The sequence below is a fragment of the Typopeltis vanoorti genome, chromosome 9 (assembly GCF_054136105.1).
Source record: "Typopeltis vanoorti isolate ZY-2024b chromosome 9, IOZ_Tvanoo_1.0, whole genome shotgun sequence".
In the NCBI taxonomy this organism is placed as follows: Eukaryota; Metazoa; Arthropoda; class Arachnida; order Uropygi; family Thelyphonidae; genus Typopeltis; species Typopeltis vanoorti.
In genome coordinates, this window is record NC_143557.1 from 79,482,973 (window position 1) to 79,494,402 (window position 11,430).

Below are 11,430 nucleotides of genomic sequence, written 5' to 3' on the forward strand. Positions count from 1 at the left end.
GATATTTTCTGTAATTTTTGGAAGGAGTCTACAAAGTATTGGTTAAAGTCATCTGCCAGTTGTTGGATGGATTTAGTGTCTTTCATGAAGCTGCGTTTTACAGTTTCAGAGGCGGTGGTATCGGGAGCCCAATCTAGCATCTCGTTGATTAGCTACCAGGTTTGTTTCATGTTATTTTCTGCGGAGGTTAATTTGTCTCTGTAGTAGTAGTAGTTTCTTTTTTGTATTTCTTATTTGGGTTGTAAGGCGATTCCTTGTTATCTTGTATTCGGTTTTTAAGGCTGTGTTATTTGCTTATCACTTTAATTGTTTCCTATGGAAACAATTAAATTGATTCTGACTAATTCTAAAAATAAAACTAATTCTGACTTTCTGTGTATATCTTGGATTATGTTTTACGTTATGCAAGGGATTTGGCTTGTTTTTGAAGGAATTCTGACTTTCTTTGCAGCTTTCTTATATATTTCATTTAATGTTGTTGTATAAGGGATCCATTGAATCTAGTGATGCCATTTGTTTCCAGTGGATTTTTTTTATTTCGTGGCTGACCATTTCTTCATCTATTATTGTTTTGTGTTGCTTTTCATTTGTGGATCATTGCATGGATACTGTCTTTGTGTGCAGGTTTAGAGCCGTAAAGTAATGGCCTGCTGCTTTGCACTTTATGACTGTTGTAGTGTAACTATCTGGGGATGCCGAATGTTTATATCAGTGGTTCTTAACCTGGGCGGTAGCGCCCCCGATGGGGGGGAGTGTGAACGCTGAGGGGGGCGGTAAGCGTTCTAATTCTATTAACATAATAAAAGCAAAAAATTGTGTTTTTAATCTAGCATCCCTATTTATATTGTATGTTTGGCAATACTGTTCAAATTTATTCGCTACTTATTTTTTAGAATTTTTACATTGAAAGTTAAGTAATTGAGCTACTTTTTGGTCTGAATATTCCACATTGAAAATAATTAATTTGGGCTATTATTAGCAGAATCCAATACTTTTTGTAAGCTTTATCTGCTACTTTTCCTAACGCCTATCTGACAACCCTGGTTTGCAGTTTACATCTAGCCGTCGTATCGTGTGGCGCAGTTCGTTGATATTGCGTAGCTCTGTAGCCCATTAAAATGAGTGAAAAAAGAAAGTGCCATCAATATTCAATTGAATATTTAAAATATGGAGTTATTCCGCCTATAAATAATGAGCAGTTACCAATGTGCTTAATACGTGAAAAAAAATTTCTCAAACGAAGGAATGAAGCCTTAATGAAGCCTTAACAAATCATACAAAAAAGCAAAAAGGGATGTGGAGTACTTTTGCAAATTAAAGACTAAATTTAAAAATCGTCCTGGACTTAAACGGTTGGTTGCAAAACAAAGTAATCAACAAGAGAAGGGACTTGTTGTGTCGTACAAACTTTAAAAATTAATTCCCAAATGAGGAAAGCCACATGCAATTGGCGAAACTCTCATCTTACCTGCTATGAATGAAGTTTTTGATACACGATGATTGGCCCAGGTAAAAGTAATATGACGTCGTCAATTTTTCTCAGCAATAATTCAGTATCAACAAGAACTGACGAAATGGCAAAGGACATTGAAAAAAAAAACTTTATGATAATTTAAAAACCATAGACTTTTCTTTGCAACTCGATGAGACAACTTTATGTGACAACGAAGCTTTGTTAATAGCCGACGTGCATTATATAAATACTAATGAAAAATTATTGAAGAGTTTCTATTTGCTGAACAACTGATAATTGACATAAAAGGTTCTACAATTTTAAGGTTGTTAAAGACTTTTTTTAATGCTAAAAACATTCCTCCAAATATTATTGGAGTTCAACTGATGGAGCACCAGCTATGATTGGTCGTCACCGTGGATTTATAACACATTTAAAGAGGCAGTTCCAAATATCTTTACAATTCACTGCATTCTTCATAGACAGCACTTAGTTGCAAAACATCTTAGCAGTAGACTACATAAGACTTTGGATGATGTTATTAAAGCAGTGAATAAAATAAAAGCCTAGTCATGGAATACCCGTATTTTTCGGGAACTTTGTCATGAAAATGAAGAAAAATTTGAGTATCTTTTGCTTTACACTGAAGTTAGATGGCTCTCAAATGAAAACTGTCTGTGACGCTTTAACGATCCCTACGATACTGTTTTGGATTTCTTAATTCACGTGATGAGAACACGTGCAATGTTCTGAAAAAGGAAAAGTTTGACATCGCATATCTTTCCGATATTGTCACCAAATTAAATTAGGTTAACATCAAACTGCAGGGAAGCAACATGAATCTTATTAAAGCAAAGGGAATTATAAATGCTTTTATCAGCACTTTAACATTCTACGAGCAGAGTATTGCAAGACGAGATTTTCTGTAGTTCCCAAGTCTACAAATAATAGATGATGATTTAACATTAGAAACGCATTTGGATTGTTATTATTTCCATCTTCTGACACTGAAAGTAGACTTGATAATCAGATTCAAAGACTTTGATTAGCATAAAATACCCAATTGGGTCATAAATCCATTTCTTTTTGATGCCAGTTCTGTTCATCCAAATTTGTGTGAAGAATTTATTGACTTAAAAAATTATTTTGAAGCTCAAGTACAATTTCAACAGCGTGGGTATGAAAGATTCTAGCCAAACATGCAATGCTTGGCCATGCAATGCAAGTATCTTCAGCTTTGGCAAGAAATAAAATTGTTACTCATTGTTTTTCCTTCTTCATACTTGGTCGAGAAAGGATTCAGCTTCGTGTTTCAATTATTAGCCAAGCAGCGAAATAGATTGCAAATAAGTGAAAGAGGAGACTTGAGACTTCGTTTGTCGAACGTTGAACCTCATATTGAAAAATTAGTAGGATCTCATCAGGCTCAGGGTAGCCATTAATGATTGGCTTATTAAATACAGTAGGTTTACATCTTTTTTAAGTGAAAATTATTTTGTATCAAAGTCATTAATTTTTAATTAACTCTCAGTTCAAATATGTTGATGGTAATTTAGGTTTGCCTAATGATATATTATAATTATCTTAGTCACTAGCTTAGTGTAAAATTGACACTAGGCAAAAAAAAAAAAAAAGGTTAAGAACCGCTGGTTTATATGATCTAAGCAAGAAGCAGTGATAGCATTTCCGACTATTTCTTCTCTACTGCATGATGTTATGGTTGGTATTAGGTTATACATGGATAGTGTATCTAGGTATTCTACAGTGTTGTTATGGGTTTTCGTTTGCAATATTTATGTTTATATCACCGATTATCATTAGGTATTCGGTTGAGCATAATTCTTGGCGTGACAGCCAGCAATTGAATTCGTGCAAGAATTTTTTCACGTTTAAGTTTGGTGACGTGTAAATTAAGGGGTGTTGTCGATTGGCGGTATTAATGATTTCGATGCAAAGGATTTTAGCATGCTCAAACTGATAAACAGTTTCTTTTGTATTAATTTATGTTCGGTATATATTAATATTCCACCCCCTCTTTTTGTTTGGCGGCAGGATCTATATTGCTGAAAGCCTGGAATTTGGAAGGCAGTTGCTTCGTCATTAGTAACGGATACTTCTGTTAGGACCAATATATCAATAACACCGGTGTAATTCTTCAGATAAACTTGTAACATTAACCAATGTTTTGTAATGCTTCTGATATTAATATGCAGGATGGAAAGTCCTCTCGTTTTTACTGTGTGTTGTTTCCATGCATCGAGCAAGTCAAAGTACAATTGCTGATATATTCTGGTGTTATTACATCTGTTTGATGGTTCATATTCATTTTTGTTGTGTTGAGGCCTTCTTTTTGATCTAATTAGGAGTCTTTTGTTTCAATATGGCAGCCTATCTATGTCTTCCGAGCTTTTGATTTATATCGACTTTGAAGTTTTGTGACTTCCTCAAGAATATCTTAGCTTCTCTGATCCACAAAAATTCATAATGCTTTTCTGTTTTTGCTTTTCTTGCTTGGTACAACAGATTCTGGTTGAATGGTGTTAAGTACTCAGATAGAAAGATTGGTGTATTGTCATGAGATGCTTTTCAAGTTCCGTGGCAACTGTTTTTTTTTTTTTTTTTTTTTTGAGTCTGCTGGCTTTTATGAGATTGTCTCTGTGGACTTGCTTGTAAGTCGAACCATGACTGGTGCGAATCGTGTTTTTTGTTCTTCCTGGGAATCCGATTTACGATCTGAATGTCGTTATGCTGTAGGAGGATGTCAGTTGCATGGTCTAACTTTAGAACTATGTCTCTGAGATTTTCTGTGGATGCAGTTTCAAGAAGACCGTTTATAACAAGATCTCTATATTGTTGCTGATTTAAAAGTTCGTATTGTAGGTTTAGGGAGTTAATTAATAATAATAATAATGATTTTTTTTTAATTTTCAGCAACCGGCCATATAGAAAATACTTTAATAAAAACAGAGCATTAAAACAGGAACTGTGGAAATTACAGTTGATACTGATGTAACTTCCAGAAAGAGTTAACAGTTGACATACTTCCCATACGAGAACGGTTAACTCACTTTAATTTGGAAAGCTCTTATAATGGTTTTTCGTGTCCTAGATGGGATTCAAACCCATATATATATATATATATATATGAGAAAGAAAAAATATCAACGAAATTAGTTGCATCGGGATAGCATCAAATATCCCAACACACATACATTACCGATCATACCGAAAATCATGAAAAATGTATTATGTTAATTCTTTGTTCTACATGGTAACAATCCATCTTTATAGCTATTTTGAATCACCAATCCTTTTCAGCAATTAAATTAGTAACATATCGATTAAATTAATTTATACTGATGCCTTTTTTATGCACAGCTAAAACACTCGCATGTAAACTTCTCAAAAAAATACGGTTTCGTTATTTTATGTTCACATCTGGTATGAAGTTTATTTAATAAATGACAATGGGCTTCAATGTTCGCAAATTTCTCAGTTCAATACAGAATATCTGTTTTTCCGTATCAATCTTAAGAATGAAGACTTCATTGGACCGCACTTTGGATACTGTGGAGGAATGGAGTTTTCAAGTAGTTGAAAGTTCTTTCTTCAGAAGTAACTGAAATGGAAAAATTTATTACAAAGTAATAATAATATACTAATTTTATGCTGTATAGAAAAAAGAATTCCAAAAGGATTTATTTTTAGTTTATTGCATTTGAAACTTCCTTGATTTTCTGCTATTCATAAAAGTGATATATTTTTACAAATTATTCGAAACTTGTTCGCTATGTTTCTTATAGGTGCGTTTTGTCTGTCCAGTAGCATGCAAGTTAATTCCTGAATTTTAGTATCTTACTTTAGTATTTGGTATTCGGAATCCTTACCAAATCCACGACGTTTTTAGCTTCAGTCAGGAGTCACAGGTGGAAAAACGTGGGTTTCAATTTTGGTTTTAATCGGACAATTTTAGTAATGCAATTAGGCAAACTAAAATTATACACCTAGAGTGCAAAGCTAACAAGCAACAAAATGATCAGGCAATCAGGGTAAAGAGGGACGTCAACTCCTTTTAACATTTCCTAAAAATATGAGTTGATGTTCCATACAATTACCACCACCTTAATGGCTGTGCTCAAAACTTCACTAATCCTGCCAGTATTCACCTCTCTCCTCTGGACTTTGTATGGCGTCATTCTTGTATGAAATATGCTGACAAAGTGCTTATTAAGTAATTCAGTTGCATCTTCTTTTTATCACCATTCACGGATTGTCACCCTTTTGCTATCCTTATAGCCTTAGTTTCTTCGCCGCCGTAATTCAAAACACCAATCCTTCTGTAAGTATTCATTTTATAAGCTACATAGCACTTCCATCGATTCTCTTTGGACTGAATAGCTGACCTCCTCTCCTATTACACTTTCTTTATCATATTTGTCACTTCTATAACCTGCATTTAATACTTATCATCCATCTCATCATGGCTTATTATCTTTTACCTCATCCATAACAATTTCTTGTCCACGCTGCTTGCCTAACTTCGCTGTTAATCCATTCCGCTCCTATCTATTTGCCTGACCTTTATATAGTTGCATATTTCCTGGGTCAGATCCTTGTTAATTCCAATGCAAATTGCTTTTGCTTGCAGCTCGTTGTTTGGTGGTATTATTGTTAGTTTTACTGCACTCGTCTTATTATTCAACATATAATCCCTGTTGACTGGATCCTTTCCTTGCTAAGCCATCTCCCATGTCAGTAACCTCATGATCGCTCTCATCAAACCAGTAGCAACAGTATTGATATCTCATTCTTAACCACATCCTGTGGGGCTATGACCAAATTCATAACTCTAAAACCTTGTGTAGCTTCTATCACATGCTACCCAAAGTAGTTCTCCCTTAGAAACGCTATCAATCCACTTTTGCTGCTTTCATGTATTTTCTCTTTCTTTTATTCCATATTTCCATAATTAAATCTTCTATTACGATCATCCTCTTTTCACTTGACCAACCAATTTCCTTAAACGTAAAGCGATCATTGGCCTCTACATTCTTAGGCCTATAACAATATCCTGTTAGATATACCAATCTATGTATTTCAACTTCGCACCATTACGAAACGGAATATAGTTTATACTTGATTGTAAAATAAAACTGCTTAAAATAAACAATATGCCAAGTTCTTATTTGTTGCACAATGTAAATTATTACTTTTAATAGTAATTATGTTATTTTGATAAAAGTGTTGGTAAATATTAATCAGTATTTATTGACAAAAAAATTCATATTAAAAAAAGCAAGACAAAGAACTTTTTATTGATCAAATATAATTCACTGCAGAGTCGTACTATTTCTGAATTGAAGTAACCAATGACACACACACACACACACACACACACACACACACACACACACACACACACACACACACACACACACACACACACACACACACACACACACACACACACACGCATAAAGTTTATTTTCCAAATTTGCATTAAACAATGGTGAGGTTTTTCTTCATTCAGGCTTCTAATTTATTTATAACAAGCTTAAAATAAGATTATTAATTAAAATAACAAATTTATTTTTATTAATTCAAATAAATTTTATTAGAATATATGTTACAATAAATATGCATGAAACGAAATAGACGAAACAGTTAACTTTTTTTTTCTACATGCAAGGTGGAAATGATTCTTTATGTTTGCGGTTTTATGATACTATCTGGAAAAGTTTCACTATCACTGTACTATTCTATTTTTCAGCATCCATATGGTTTTCGTAAGTAATCCAAAGCGTAGCAGTAGTACTCTTAGACTCCGGATTTAGAGGGAGGAGTGAAATTGGTCTTTAAAGTAGGACCAGGATCTGGAGACAAAAAATATCTGGAACCTGAACTAGGGATAAAAAAGCGAAAATTATGTTAAGGAAAAATAAAATATCGGAATCTTTTCTTGAATACGAGGGTGTCTTAAAGGGAAGAACTGAGAGTTGACTTCAGTGTTGGGACATAACCCTTCAAAATAACCCTCAGCAAACCGGTCTTATGATCAGGCAATTCAGAATATAGCCTTGAGCATTGCGCCTTGGGAACACAAGGCTTCGAGGCTCACAGTACGTTTCTAGACATCACGATATTTAATAATACCTGGGAATGACTCCTTGATCACTACTGATCTGAACCTTTCGGCCGCTAATAAGGGGAGAAAAAAGTTAGGAATAAAAGGATCTTGAGCGACAGAAAGAACATCCAAGATGATTCGTTTGTTCTATGATCGACTCTTAAGTAAAAATGAGTTTAAGAGCTTACTATTATAGGATACAGGTAATAAACTGAGATTTTTGGAATTAATTTTCTCGATCACTTTTCTAGAGGGTTTGAATAAATCAAGAATCAAAACTGCAGCATAAGGTAATAAGGGGAAAACAGAAAGGGAAAAAAAAATCCTTAAATAATTCCACACTAAAAGACATATTTTTCAACTACACTTATTTACAGCTGTACAATATTAACATTATATTATCTAACTCATCTTCAGCTGGATGTAGACTTCAGAAGAGGGAGGGAGCCCCTATAATTGCAAAAAATAAAAATAAAAGTGCTTTTTTCATAATATCATTGAAATATTTTCATTATATTTATCACTAAATAAATATTTTAAACTTTACAAGTTTAAATAATATCTCGTCTGTAAGAAATCGCTAGTATTTAATTTTATTTCATTCATGTATTTTCCCCCTTCTTATAAAATTAGTCTTTCGTGGTTCTGCATTATCAATTAATAAAAATAAGACATATTTTAGTCTTTGCTATTACTCTTTAACTACAGAGACGAAACAATTCAAATGAAATTTTTTCAAGTTATTTGAAATATTGCACATATTATTGAATTCTGTAATCTTAAAATTAAATTTATACTCCTATGCAAATAAAAATAATTCCCAAATATAAAATGACAAAAAAATAAACTCAAGATTCAAACCTGTATTCATATTAGATTAATGCAAAATTTACAGCAAGAAATATATAATCAGTTCCTCACAATCTTGCAACAAAACCTTCATGTAGGTGGCAGGCATGACGCCCTGCGCAATAGCAGCTTAATGCGCCTGCATCTCATTCCAGGAACTTCAAAAGTATTTCATCATATTATCTTTATTTTATTTAAGCTCCTTGCTTTATTTCATCCTTGTTAGTTTAGAAAGGCTGGGATGCTGTTCGTGGATCACGAAGAGTTTTTTTTTTATTATTATTATTATTCCTTTTTATAAGTCTTCATAAGTCCTCCCGTTGCGTAGGCGTAATAAAGCGATAATGCCACACCCAATTAGATGACCTCTCTCTCTCTCTCTCCACTTTTTCTTTAGTCCGAACTGTGGCGCAGACCTGTCACATAAAAGGAAATGGGACAGTACGCGAACTCTGTCTTTACCGAACATGACATCCTGCACACGACGCACGACTTAGCTCATAGTAAACAAATACCCACCAGTTAGATACTAATGTAGCGTATAATTATTACGTTAGCTTACCTTTCACAAAACGCCGACACCCACTGCACGTGCGCGCAACGTTAAGTGTACTTGATATGATGAGATTGCGATAGCAAAACAAAACTATATCGTATGAACAAAGACTCTTACAAAGTGAATGTGAGTACTATGTCAACAAGGGGGAAAATATATATATATTTACATATTATATATACACCGCATAATTTACTACTAATTTTAATTGCAAATTTACGGGCTGTCTGTAAAAGAGCTGGTTTCAACTATTGGACTACATTCAGTATACTGTAGAACTAGTTTATTATCAATCTAAGTAAAATTATAATTAACGTATCTTATCATAAATTTCATAGGCAACAATTTTTTAGATTTTTCGCCCAAAAACTTTTCGAAACTTGTAGAAATAGCAAAACCTAGAGGTTAAGAATGGCCCGAGAAATCATTTGTAGTAATTTAAAAGCGTGAAGAATTTTATCTTTCGATTAGTGACCTCCCTTATATATATTGACGTCACTCATCTGGTCGAAATGGTGCAAAGCTGTGACAGTCATTTCGAGAATGCCATTACTTCATGTCCTTCTCCTACGAATTTACCATTTTTAATATGATATTTTAGAGGATTCTGATTTAATCTTAATGATAGAAAAACATTATGCTGTCATGCAGAAACATACTACTTATTTAAGTTTTGGGCTCTAAGATAAATGATTTTACAGCGGCCCATAAAAAGATCTTCCATAAACCACAAAAGCAGACGCATGCGCGGTATACTAATTTTCTCACGAATAAGTTTTGATATTACAAAATTCAGCTGAAATTTTAAATTCCATTAGGTGAGTGACCAGCATTATATTGTGTTTTGTTTATTCTTAGAAGCAACCGTTCATACAATATTTTTATAATATCATATTTATTGTTATTTGTTTTGAATGATTTATTTTATATTTAACATATTGCAATTAATGGTTTTGAAAAAACCTACGGTAGGATCCAGTCTATGACGAGAAGAACGTTTATGATTTGTTTTTCAAGTTGTTTTTAAAGTGAATTTCCGATCTCGTGCGGTGGTGGTGGTGGGTTTTCTCTGGGAAACTTGAGTTTTCGTCCCAAATAGACAAATCTGCTCTCTGTCCGTGAACAGGTTTGAACTATATCTAGAGACATAAGATACTAACTGCGAAATGGAAGAGATTAGAGCCTCGCCATCTTATCTTTCTACTATAATGAAAGCGACTTAAGAGTTATTTATTTTTTATATCATAATTTTTCTTTATAGCAGTCAGTCCGTGACTGCTATAAAGCAAAAACCTATTATTTTGAGCAAAAACCAACAGCAAGATACGCATAGGAAAATCCAGATGGAAGATACAAAAATCAATTAGACTATATTGTGGTCAGTAAACGTTACTTCAATGGAATACGGAACTTAAAGATGATGCCAAGTGCTGCCTGTGGATGTGATCATAGACTGGTCTTAATGAAGATGAATATTCGCCTGAAAACAATAAAAACTAAAAGAAGTCAACTCCTAAAATGGGATCTGCAAATGGTACAAAATCCAATAACAAAATCAAACTTTAATGAAAATGTTTCAGAACTGCTGTTTGCACAGTTCAATTCCCTCTCAGTGGAGTAGACTACAAGCAGCTATTATAACATCCGCCAAAAACCACATCAATAAACAAGAAGAAAGAAAGAAGAAAACATGGATAACACAAGAAGTAATCAACCTTATCGATGAAAGAAGAACATGGAAAAGAGGAGCAAATGAAGAAGAAAGATTAAGATATAAAACATTGGATAAAAGAATCGAACAGTTATGCAGACGATTGAAAGAAAATTGGATTAATAGGGCAGCGCACTGAGATAGAAGAATTACAAAATAGGAACAAATACAGAGAAGCATTCCTGAAAGTGAAAGAACTTAATGGAAAAGAAAAACGTACACAGTCTAATAACATCAATGACAAAGATGGAAACATGATCATTAATAAGGAAAAGATAAATGGAAGATGGGTGGAGTATTTATCAGATCTCTGTGATGATGATAATGGTAACATGATAGATGATTCACGACACCTTAAGTTAAACGTAACAACAGATACCACTCTACCGACAAGAAAGGAGATAGAACATGTAATTAAGAATCTTCCTAATAATAAATCCCCTGGCTGTGATAATATTCCATCTGAGCTGCTGAAAGCTTTGACTGGCAATAATAACAACTATTTAGTTGAATCCATTCAGAACATCTATAAACAACAGAATTACCTGAAGTTTTTACAACATCTATCTGCATACCAATTCCAAAGAAAAATAATGCACAAAATTGCGAAGATTACAGAACTGTGAGCCTAATATCCCATGCTTTTAACCATTGTTAACAAACAAATTGAAAGAGTCTTAATAGGTGAATTGAGTGAACAACAGAAAGGCTTCAGAAGAGGAATGGGAACCACT